Source organism: Lissotriton vulgaris, unplaced genomic scaffold (genome assembly GCF_964263255.1).
Source record: "Lissotriton vulgaris unplaced genomic scaffold, aLisVul1.2 SCAFFOLD_975, whole genome shotgun sequence".
Taxonomy (NCBI): domain Eukaryota; kingdom Metazoa; phylum Chordata; class Amphibia; order Caudata; family Salamandridae; genus Lissotriton; species Lissotriton vulgaris.
Window position 1 is genome coordinate 270119 of NW_028241737.1, and position 12704 is coordinate 282822.

Here is a 12704-nt window from a genome sequence, read left to right on the forward strand (position 1 = left end):
CTGGTTCAAGTCCCACTGCCTTTGCAGCATCCTTTAATGCCATTTACATAACAATAGCAAAAATAGAACTAATAGCTGTTTTGCAGAATTTAAAGAAAAGTACTGCTGGTGCAGGGACAACTAGGGCTCCACCTGCAGGAACATTATATAACAAATATATGGCAGATATTCTGACTCTGGGGAACTGCACGGAGGTAATAGAACAGAATGCAACATTCCCCCTGTCTGACATCTTTACTACGCTCTTTCCAACTCAGAATACAAGCACTGGGATAGCAGGCCCATCAAAAGAGGCAAATAAGAATATACCATTTTTGAAGTTAAAATTAAGAAAACACAATGCAATAGGGAGTATTTGTATTAAGAGTAATGGGACCTATCAGGTGGGCAATAGTACAAATTGTAACATGACATTTGAAATGACGGCCGGAAATATTAGCATTCCACTTTACGTAGGTGACTCAATTTATTTCATATGTGGAGAGAGGGCTTATACATGGCTTCCAACAAGTTGGAGTGGTTGTTGTCACCTAGGTTTTGTATTACCTGCTATAGCAATAAAAGACACAAAGGAAGTACGAAGGGACATGCAAAGACATGCACCACGGCGAGGCGGGAGAAGTGTGGATCAAAGAGATACAGCATCACAGATAGCGGGTGACATATTTAAAGGAGTGATACCATGGATTGGTCCAGCTATCAACTCCAGGGATATACAAAAATTATCCAGGCTACTAGAAGCAACAATAAATGAAACAACAAGTATACTTGAAAATATTACAGTAGAGCTTCAAGCTGTGAGATTAGTTTTGTTACAAAATAGAATGATTCTTGACATGATGCTAGCAGAAAGGGGAGGAGTCTGTGCAATTATAGGGGCGTCCTGTTGCACCTATGTCCCGGACTCCTCGGTTACTGTCAGGGAAGCAATAAAAAGATTGCATCATATAGGTGTAGAAGCACATCAGGATTCTGGTACATGGGATATAGGAGGTTCACTTTTGGAGTTGGTTGAGCACATGGGGTTGGAAGATAGGAATGGTGTTCACAACAATTTTCCGACTAATAATAGGATGTTGTCTATTAATTAATTGCCTGCCAATGTGCTGTCAACTATTGGGACAGCTGACAAAGTGACAAGTGAGGAAATTAGGGGAAAAAGAAAGAATGCTGATGCAAACAGTCACTACTGAGTTGATGAACATAGACATTTCTGACAATGATAAGAATGGACAATATAATTATTAAATTGTGATATGCTTCGTGATGAAATTATTTTAAACTAAGGCTCAAAGGGTCGTTTTGTAAAAGATGAAAAATTAGTTGGCCCTCTTCAATGAATACATTTAAATGAACCGTAGTTTATATTAATTTATGCCTGACATCTGCCTGTAAAATATATGAGCCATTCGTAATGGAAGGTAGCTCCATGCTGCACAATGGTTAAAATTAAGTTGTCTGAAATTCAGCTGAAACCAGAAAGAATGGCAAGTGAACGTGTACGTGCCCATTCTACTCCAACTTGTTTAATGATTCACTAGCTTTTCATTCGTGTATAGAGCCAGTTCAGCCAGTTCAGCCAGTTCAGCGAGCCAATTTCTAGAAAGGGCTCACTGACCTAGGACGTGCCAAGTTTGGTCTGCCCCTTGCCCGGTTAAGTGAAAGGGAAAAGTGTTTGCTCAGCACAGATAGCAAGTGCGTCATTTGTATGGGAAAGCAGAAAACACGGGCCTCTGCTGATAAGAGCAAACAAGTGCACATTGACATTTCAAAGATAACCGACCAAAGGCTGTGGGTCAGGAGGTGGTGGTGTAAAGTTTAACCAGCATCTGCATGGTCAGATCCATCAGGAATAATGTAAAGTGTGAACGTAGACATATTTCTGAAATGCACCATGATGTTGCAATGTACACATGGACTATTTCTGAAATGATCACCCCATGATGTCATTGTTATTAATTAATGTGTCCATGTACACGTGGACTATCTGTGAAGTGCTCACACCATGATGTTAATGTTAATGATTTATGTATCCAGGTTCTGAAAAATGTATATAAGAACTGACTTCCTTTCTGTAAAACCAGATCACTTTGCAATCCTGCAAATTGTCTCAGCTGCAGCTTATTGGCAATAAAGCCACTTTCTTTTGAAACCTTGTATGTGCCCTTCTTCTTATCCCTATTAACAAATGTTGTGCTTTTACACAACACAGTACAAATACTTATATATTCTGCAAGCAGGATATATTTTAATGCAACATGTCACAAAATGGAAATATAATGAACAGATTAATCAGCCGTTATATAAAAAATAAACAAATATGTAGGCAAGCATCTCAATCGCCCCTTTTGCTATATTCATTGTATTAATATATGATAAGTTTCATAAAGCAGAGTCACCACTCACATGTGCTGGTAAAAAACTATTTACAGTGGGCAGACAATGAAAGGGCTGAGGCCCGACCACACATTATAACTCCAGCATCTCTATGTTAAAAAGCATTTCCTAGGCAATATCTAGCCTCTGAAAACAATATGCAAGATCCATCGATAAATCTGGCGAAAGTCGCCAACATTTTGTGCATACTTGTGCCCTCACCTGAATGTAGCGCCACCTTGTAGACGTCGGAGGTAACTGCAGCTCACAAAATGTTTCATCAGAGGGCATGTTTAGAGGAATCCAAAAGGCAGATGTCCATGGAAAGAGCCTCCGACTGCAGCAGGAAGGTTGGATGCTTCAAATTTGCATAGTTTCCAGTCCAACGTCCTCTCATGTACTGAACGCTCCCATACGCTCAAAAGCCTTACCCCGGGCAAGCCCTCACCGGGTAGATCTCGGCTCCCAGGTACAGCCAAATCCTGAGCATGCTAGCACTAGGATGACAGAGAGAGAGAGAGACAGAGAGCGTCGGAGAGCTGCTGTCTTGATAAAGGCCTGAAACGGCTAGTGCCTAAGAGGGTCTGGACTTTCAGTTATGACTGATTGTGAGAGGGGAAGATGAAGATTTTCTGCACCCAGCATGCCTTGCGATATAATCAGGCAAATGAGGTGAGAGCCCGACCAATCCCACTTCAATCGGCTGAATGCCTCCTCAAATGCATAAAGAGAACACTTTCACAAAGGAGCAGAGTGGCGCAGTGGAAGCGTGCTGGGCCCATAACCCAGAGGTCAATGGATCAAAACCATCCTCTGCTAATTTTGCTTGATTTTCCTTCCAAGGACCAAGCTGCCATTTCCACACTGCCAGAAAGGAAAAGCGCAAGCTTGTGCCAGCTATGTGAGAAAAGACTTCTCAACTATCTGTGTCTGTGTAATACAAGAGTGTTCGTGAAAGGATCAACCCTGTACTTTGAAAGTAAAGACACACAACTATAACCATAAATGACTGGTGGGAGCTTCACACAACTTTCTGGGCATGCTTTGAATTTCATTCTTCCCTTTTTTTTCTGCTCTTATCTATCTCCTGGGCATTTCATGGAATGTTCTCTCTTTCTCTTCCCTGCTTTGCTTCCCATGCTGCCTATATATGCTGATTTCTACTTTTTGTACTGTTGCATTTCATTTCTTCTCTTCTGCACAACTTTGTCCTTGGTTTCAATCCCCAGTTCCTTACCCTCTGCAAAAAACGTTCTACTACTTCTCATGTTGGTATCGAAACCAAATGCACCATTGAAGCTGTTGCAAGATAGTCATTGATTTCGGGAACGTAATATTTAGAACCGAGAGCACACACATCAGAGGGCGTTGGTGGTATAGTGGTGAGCATAGCTGCTTCCCAAGCAGTTGACCCGGGTTCGATTCCCGGCCAACGCAGTGAAAATGCTTATATATTCTGCAAGCAGGACATATTTTAATGCAACATGTCTCAAAATGGAAATTTCATGAACAGATTAATCAGCCATATATAAAAAAATAAACAAATACATAGGCAAACATCTCAATCGCACCTTCTGATACATTCATTGTCCTAATATATGATAAGTTTTATAAAGCAGAGTCACAACTCACATGTGCTGGTAATAAATATGTTACAGTGGGCAAACAATGGAAGGGCTGAGGCCCGACCAGACATTATAACTCCAACATCTCTATGTTAAAAAGCATTTCTAGGCAATATCTAGCCTCTGAAAAAAATATGCAAGATCCACCGATAAATCTGGCAAAAGTCCCTAACATTTTGTGCATACTTGTGCACTTACCAGAATGTAGCGCCACCTTGTAGCTGTCGAAGGTAATTGCTGCTCACAAAATGTTTTATCAGAAGGCAAGTTGAGAGGAATCCTAGAGGCAGATGTCCATGGAAAGAGCCGCTCACTGCAGCAGGAATGTTGGATGCTTCAAATTCGCAGAGTTTCCTGTCCAACGTCCACTCACGTCCCGAACGCTCCCAAACGCTCAAAAGCCTCACACCGGGCAAGCCCTCACCGGGTAGATCTCTGGCTCCCAGGTAAAGCCAAATCCTGAGCATGCTAGTGCTAGGATCACAGAGAGAGAGAGAGAGGGTTCATGACATGCTGTCTTGATAAAGGTCTGAAACGGCTAGTGCCTAAGAGTGTCTGACTTTCAGTTATGACTGATTGTGAGAGGGGAAGATGAAGTTTTTCTGTACCCAGCATGCCTTGCAATATACTTAGGCAAATGAGGTGAGAGCCGTACCAATCCCACGCTACTCTGCTTAATGCTCCCTATCTGCATAAAAAGAACACTTTCACAACAGAGCAGAGTGGCGCAGCGGAAGCGTGCTGGGCCCATAACCCAGAGGTCGATGGATCGAAACCATCCTCTGCTAATTTTGCTTGACTTTCCTTCCAAGGACCAAGCTGTCATTTCCACGCTGCCAGCAAGGAAAAGCACAAGCTTGTGCCAGCTATGTGAGAAAATACTTGTCAAATATCTGTGTCTGCTGAAATACAAGAGAGGGATCATCAAATGATCCACCCTGTACTTTGAAAGTAAAGACACACAATAATAAGCATAAATGACTGGTGGGACCTTCAAACACTTTTATGGGCAGGCTTTGAATTTCATTCTTTCCTTTTTGTTCTGCTCTTATCTATCTCCTGGGCATTTAATTGAATGTTCTGTATTTCTCTTCCCTGTTTTGCTTCCCATGCTGCCTCTATATATTCTTATCTATTATTTGTAATGCAGCTTTCCATTCTTCTCTTCTGCACAGCTTTGTCCTTGGTTTCAATCCCAGTTCCTTACCCTCTGCAAAAAACTTTCTATTGCTTTTCATGTTGGTATCTAAACCAAATGCACCATTGAAGCTGGTGCAAGATAGTCATTGAACTCAGGATCCTAATGTTAAGAACCGAGAGCGCACAGATCAGAGGGCGTTGGTGGTATAGTGGTGAGCATAGCTGCCTTCCAAGCAGTTGACCCGGGTTCGATTCCCGGCCAACGCAGTACAAATACTTATATATTCTGCAAGCAGGATATATTTTAATGCAACATGTCACAAAATGGAAATATAATGAACAGATTAATCAGCCGTTATATAAAAAATAAACAAATATGTAGGCAAGCATCTCAATCGCCCCTTCTGCTATATTCATTGTCCTAATATATGATAAGTTTCATAAAGCAGAGTCACCACTCACATGTGCTGGTAAAAAATATTTACAGTGGGCAGACAATGAAAGGGCTGAGGCCAGACCACACATTATAACTCCAGCATCTCTATGTTAAAAACCATTTCCTAGGCAATATCTAGCCTCTGAAAACAATATGCAAGATCCATCGAAAAATCTGGTGAAAGTCGCCAACATTTTGTGCATACTTGTGCCCTCAACTGAATGTAGCGCCACCTTGTAGACGTCGGAGGTAACTGCAGCTCAAAAAATGTTTCATCAGCGGGCAAGTTTAGAGGAATCCAAAAGGCAGATGTCCATGGAAAGAGCCCCCGACTGCAGCAGGAAGGTTGGATGCTTCAAATTTGCATAGTTTCCAGTCCAACGTCCTCTCATGTACCGAACGCTCCCAACGCTCAAAAGCCTTACACCGGGCAAACCCTCACTGGGTAGATCTCTGGCTTCCAGGTAAAGCCAAATCCTGAGCATGCTAGCACTAGGATCACAGAGAGAGAGAGACAGAGAGTGTCGGAGAGCTGCTGTCTTGATAAAGGCCTGAAACGGCTAGTGCCTAAGAGGGTCTGGACTATCAGTTATGACTGATTGTGAGAGGGGAAGATGAAGATTTTCTGCACCCAGCATGCCTTGCGATATAATTAGGCAAATGAGGTGAGAGCCCGACCAATCCCACTTCACTCCGCTGAATGCCTCCTCATCTGCATAAAGAGATCACTTTCACGAACGAGCAGAGTGGCGCAGCGGAAGCGTGCTGGGCCCATAACCCAGAGGTCGATGGATCGAAACCATCCTCTGCTAATTTTGCTTGACTTTCCTTCCAAGGACCAAGCTGTCATTTCCACACTGCCAGAAAGGAAAAGCGCAAGCTTGTGCCAGCTATGTGAGAAAAGACTTCTCAACTATCTGTGTCTGTGTAATACAAGAGTGTTCGTGAAAGGATCAACCCTGTACTTTGAAAGTAAAGACACACAACTATAACCATAAATGACTGGTGGGAGCTTCACACAACTTTCTGGGCATGCTTTGAATTTCATTCTTCCCTTTTTTTTCTGCTCTTATCTATCTCCTGGGCATTTCATGGAATGTTCTCTCTTTCTCTTCCCTGCTTTGCTTCCCATGCTGCCTATATATGCTGATTTCTACTATTTGTACTGTTGCATTTCATTTCTTCTCTTCTGCACAACTTTGTCCTTGGTTTCAATCCCCAGTTCCTTACCCTCTGCAAAAAACGTTCTACTACTTCTCATGTTGGTATCGAAACCAAATGCACCATTGAAGCTGTTGCAAGATAGTCATTGATTTCGGGAACGTAATATTTAGAACCAAGAGCACACACATCAGAGGGCGTTGGTGGTATAGTGGTGAGCATAGCTGCTTCCCAAGCAATTGACCCGGGTTCGATTCCCGGCCAACGCAGTGAAAATGCTTATATATTCTGCAAGCAGGACATATTTTAATGCAACATGTCTCAAAATGGAAATTTCATGAACAGATTAATCAGCCATATATAAAAAAATAAACAAATACATAGGCAAACATCTCAATTGCACCTTCTGATACATTCATTGTCCTAATATATGATAAGTTTTATAAAGCAGAGTCACAACTCACATGTGCTGGTAATAAATATGTTACAGTGGGCAAACAATGGAAGGGCTGAGGCCCGACCAGACATTATAACTCCAACATCTCTATGTTAAAAAGCATTTCTAGGCAATATCTAGCCTCTGAAAAAAATATGCAAGATCCACCGATAAATCTGGCAAAAGTCCCTAACATTTTGTGCATACTTGTGCACTTACCAGAATGTAGCGCCACCTTGTAGCTGTCGAAGGTAATTGCTGCTCACAAAATGTTTTATCAGAAGGCAAGTTGAGAGGAATCCTAGAGGCAGATGTCCATGGAAAGAGCCGCTCACTGCAGCAGGAATGTTGGATGCTTCAAATTCGCAGAGTTTCCTGTCCAACGTCCACTCACGTCCCGAACGCTCCCAAACGCTCAAAAGCCTCACACCGGGCAAGCCCTCACCGGGTAGATCTCTGGCTCCCAGGTAAAGCCAAATCCTGAGCATGCTAGTGCTAGGATCACAGAGAGAGAGAGAGAGGGTTCATGACATGCTGTCTTGATAAAGGTCTGAAACGGCTAGTGCCTAAGAGTGTCTGACTTTCAGTTATGACTGATTGTGAGAGGGGAAGATGAAGTTTTTCTGTACCCAGCATGCCTTGCAATATACTTAGGCAAATGAGGTGAGAGCCGTACCAATCCCACGCTACTCTGCTTAATGCTCCCTATCTGCATAAAAAGAACACTTTCACAACAGAGCAGAGTGGCGCAGCGGAAGCGTGCTGGGCCCATAACCCAGAGGTCGATGGATCGAAACCATCCTCTGCTAATTTTGCTTGACTTTCCTTCCAAGGACCAAGCTGTCATTTCCACGCTGCCAGCAAGGAAAAGCACAAGCTTGTGCCAGCTATGTGAGAAAATACTTGTCAAATATCTGTGTCTGCTGAAATACAAGAGAGGGATCATCAAATGATCCACCCTGTACTTTGAAAGTAAAGACACACAATAATAAGCATAAATGACTGGTGGGACCTTCAAACACTTTTATGGGCAGGCTTTGAATTTCATTCTTTCCTTTTTGTTCTGCTCTTATCTATCTCCTGGGCATTTAATTGAATGTTCTGTATTTCTCTTCCCTGTTTTGCTTCCCATGCTGCCTCTATATATTCTTATCTATTATTTGTAATGCAGCTTTCCATTCTTCTCTTCTGCACAGCTTTGTCCTTGGTTTCAATCCCAGTTCCTTACCCTCTGCAAAAAACTTTCTATTGCTTTTCATGTTGGTATCTAAACCAAATGCACCATTGAAGCTGGTGCAAGATAGTCATTGAACTCAGGATCCTAATGTTAAGAACCGAGAGCGCACAGATCAGAGGGCGTTGGTGGTATAGTGGTGAGCATAGCTGCCTTCCAAGCAGTTGACCCGGGTTCGATTCCCGGCCAACGCAGTACAAATACTTATATATTCTGCAAGCAGGATATATTTTAATGCAACATGTCACAAAATGGAAATATAATGAACAGATTAATCAGCCGTTATATAAAAAATAAACAAATATGTAGGCAAGCATCTCAATCGCCCCTTCTGCTATATTCATTGTCCTAATATATGATAAGTTTCATAAAGCAGAGTCACCACTCACATGTGCTGGTAAAAAATATTTACAGTGGGCAGACAATGAAAGGGCTGAGGCCCGACCACACATTATAACTCCAGCATCTCTATGTTAAAAACCATTTCCTAGGCAATATCTAGCCTCTGAAAACAATATGCAAGATCCATCGATAAATCTGGTGAAAGTCGCCAACATTTTGTGCATACTTGTGCCCTCACCTGAATGTAGCGCCACCTTGTAGACGTCGGAGGTAACTGCAGCTCAAAAAATGTTTCATCAGAGGGCAAGTTTAGAGGAATCCAAAAGGCAGATGTCCATGGAAAGAGCCCCCGACTGCAGCAGGAAGGTTGGATGCTTCAAATTTGCATAGTTTCCAGTCCAACGTCCTCTCATGTACCGAACGCTCCCAAACGCTCAAAAGCCTTACACCGGGCAAGCCCTCACCGGGTAGATCTCTGGCTCCCAGGTAAAGCCAAATCCTGAGCATGCTAGCACTAGGATCACAGAGAGAGAGAGACAGAGAGTGTTGGAGAGCTGCTGTCTTGATAAAGGCCTGAAACGGCTAGTGCGTAAGAGGGTCTGGACTATCAGTTATGACTGATTGTGAGAGGGGAAGATGAAGATTTTCTGCACCCAGCATGCCTTGCGATATAATTAGGCAAATGAGGTGAGAGCCCGACCAATGCCACTTCACTCCGCTGAATGCCTCCTCATCTGCATAAAGAGATCACCTTCATGAACGAGCAGAGTGGCGCAGCGGAAGCGTGCTGGGCCCATAACCCAGAGGTCGATGGATCGAAACCATCCTCTGCTAATTTTGCTTGACTTTCCTTCCAAGGACCAAGCTGTCATTTCCACACTGCCAGAAAGGAAAAGCGCAAGCTTGTGCCAGCTATGTGAGAAAAGACTTCTCAACTATCTGTGTCTGTGTAATACAAGAGTGTTCGTGAAAGGATCAACCCTGTACTTTGAAAGTAAAGACACACAACTATAACCATAAATGACTGGTGGGAGCTTCACACAACTTTCTGGGCATGCTTTGAATTTCATTCTTCCCTTTTTTTTCTGCTCTTATCTATCTCCTGGGCATTTCATGGAATGTTCTCTCTTTCTCTTCCCTGCTTTGCTTCCCATGCTGCCTATATATGCTGATTTCTACTTTTTGTACTGTTGCATTTCATTTCTTCTCTTCTGCACAACTTTGTCCTTGGTTTCAATCCCCAGTTCCTTACCCTCTGCAAAAAACGTTCTACTACTTCTCATGTTGGTATCGAAACCAAATGCACCATTGAAGCTGTTGCAAGATAGTCATTGATTTCGGGAACGTAATATTTAGAACCGAGAGCACACACATCAGAGGGCGTTGGTGGTATAGTGGTGAGCATAGCTGCTTCCCAAGCAGTTGACCCGGGTTCGATTCCCGGCCAACGCAGTGAAAATGCTTATATATTCTGCAAGCAGTACATATTTTAATGCAACATGTCTCAAAATGGAAATTTCATGAACAGATTAATCAGCCATATATAAAAAAATAAACAAATACATAGGCAAACATCTCAATCGCACCTTCTGATACATTCATTGTCCTAATATATGATAAGTTTTATAAAGCAGAGTCACAACTCACATGTGCTGGTAATAAATATGTTACAGTGGGCAAACAATGGAAGGGCTGAGGCCCGACCAGACATTATAACTCCAACATCTCTATGTTAAAAAGCATTTCTAGGCAATATCTAGCCTCTGAAAAAAATATGCAAGATCCACCGATAAATCTGGCAAAAGTCCCTAACATTTTGTGCATACTTGTGCACTTACCAGAATGTAGCGCCACCTTGTAGCTGTCGAAGGTAATTGCTGCTCACAAAATGTTTTATCAGAAGGCAAGTTGAGAGGAATCCTAGAGGCAGATGTCCATGGAAAGAGCCGCTCACTGCAGCAGGAATGTTGGATGCTTCAAATTCGCAGAGTTTCCTGTCCAACGTCCACTCACGTCCCGAACGCTCCCAAACGCTCAAAAGCCTCACACCGGGCAAGCCCTCACCGGGTAGATCTCTGGCTCCCAGGTAAAGCCAAATCCTGAGCATGCTAGTGCTAGGATCACAGAGAGAGAGAGAGAGGGTTCATGACATGCTGTCTTGATAAAGGTCTGAAACGGCTAGTGCCTAAGAGTGTCTGACTTTCAGTTATGACTGATTGTGAGAGGGGAAGATGAAGTTTTTCTGTACCCAGCATGCCTTGCAATATACTTAGGCAAATGAGGTGAGAGCCGTACCAATCCCACGCTACTCTGCTTAATGCTCCCTATCTGCATAAAAAGAACACTTTCACAACAGAGCAGAGTGGCGCAGCGGAAGCGTGCTGGGCCCATAACCCAGAGGTCGATGGATCGAAACCATCCTCTGCTAATTTTGCTTGACTTTCCTTCCAAGGACCAAGCTGTCATTTCCACGCTGCCAGCAAGGAAAAGCACAAGCTTGTGCCAGCTATGTGAGAAAATACTTGTCAAATATCTGTGTCTGCTGAAATACAAGAGAGGGATCATCAAATGATCCACCCTGTACTTTGAAAGTAAAGACACACAATAATAAGCATAAATGACTGGTGGGACCTTCAAACACTTTTATGGGCAGGCTTTGAATTTCATTCTTTCCTTTTTGTTCTGCTCTTATCTATCTCCTGGGCATTTAATTGAATGTTCTGTATTTCTCTTCCCTGTTTTGCTTCCCATGCTGCCTCTATATATTCTTATCTATTATTTGTAATGCAGCTTTCCATTCTTCTCTTCTGCACAGCTTTGTCCTTGGTTTCAATCCCAGTTCCTTACCCTCTGCAAAAAACTTTCTATTGCTTTTCATGTTGGTATCTAAACCAAATGCACCATTGAAGCTGGTGCAAGATAGTCATTGAACTCAGGATCCTAATGTTAAGAACCGAGAGCGCACAGATCAGAGGGCGTTGGTGGTATAGTGGTGAGCATAGCTGCCTTCCAAGCAGTTGACCCGGGTTCGATTCCCGGCCAACGCAGTACAAATACTTATATATTCTGCAAGCAGGATATATTTTAATGCAACATGTCACAAAATGGAAATATAATGAACAGATTAATCAGCCGTTATATAAAAAATAAACAAATATGTAGGCAAGCATCTCAATCGCCCCTTCTGCTATATTCATTGTCCTAATATATGATAAGTTTCATAAAGCAGAGTCACCACTCACATGTGCTGGTAAAAAATATTTACAGTGGGCAGACAATGAAAGGGCTGAGGCCAGACCACACATTATAACTCCAGCATCTCTATGTTAAAAACCATTTCCTAGGCAATATCTAGCCTCTGAAAACAATATGCAAGATCCATCGAAAAATCTGGTGAAAGTCGCCAACATTTTGTGCATACTTGTGCCCTCAACTGAATGTAGCGCCACCTTGTAGACGTCGGAGGTAACTGCAGCTCAAAAAATGTTTCATCAGCGGGCAAGTTTAGAGGAATCCAAAAGGCAGATGTCCATGGAAAGAGCCCCCGACTGCAGCAGGAAGGTTGGATGCTTCAAATTTGCATAGTTTCCAGTCCAACGTCCTCTCATGTACCGAACGCTCCCAACGCTCAAAAGCCTTACACCGGGCAAACCCTCACTGGGTAGATCTCTGGCTTCCAGGTAAAGCCAAATCCTGAGCATGCTAGCACTAGGATCACAGAGAGAGAGAGACAGAGAGTGTCGGAGAGCTGCTGTCTTGATAAAGGCCTGAAACGGCTAGTGCCTAAGAGGGTCTGGACTATCAGTTATGACTGATTGTGAGAGGGGAAGATGAAGATTTTCTGCACCCAGCATGCCTTGCGATATAATTAGGCAAATGAGGTGAGAGCCCGACCAATCCCACTTCACTCCGCTGAATGCCTCCTCATCTGCATAAAGAGATCACTTTCACGAA

The 12704-nt window shown here is 43.0% G+C and overlaps 5 non-coding genes across 5 annotated transcripts; all 5 read left to right on the plus strand.

Moving 5' to 3' along the window:
* The first annotated feature begins 3741 nt into the window (after positions 1 to 3741).
* TRNAG-CCC (transfer RNA glycine (anticodon CCC)) lies at positions 3742 to 3813 on the plus strand. Its single transcript has one exon. It is a non-coding gene; the product is annotated as a tRNA-Gly (tRNA).
* Positions 3814 to 5336: 1523 nt separating this feature from the next.
* On the plus strand, positions 5337 to 5408 carry TRNAG-UCC (transfer RNA glycine (anticodon UCC)). Its single transcript has one exon. It is a non-coding gene; the product is annotated as a tRNA-Gly (tRNA).
* A 3122-nt stretch (positions 5409 to 8530) lies between these two features.
* On the plus strand, positions 8531 to 8602 carry TRNAG-UCC (transfer RNA glycine (anticodon UCC)). The gene has a single exon. It is a non-coding gene; the product is annotated as a tRNA-Gly (tRNA).
* A 1528-nt stretch (positions 8603 to 10130) lies between these two features.
* Positions 10131 to 10202, plus strand: TRNAG-CCC (transfer RNA glycine (anticodon CCC)). The gene has a single exon. It is a non-coding gene; the product is annotated as a tRNA-Gly (tRNA).
* Positions 10203 to 11725: 1523 nt separating this feature from the next.
* On the plus strand, positions 11726 to 11797 carry TRNAG-UCC (transfer RNA glycine (anticodon UCC)). The gene has a single exon. It is a non-coding gene; the product is annotated as a tRNA-Gly (tRNA).
* The last annotated feature ends 907 nt before the right edge of the window (positions 11798 to 12704 follow it).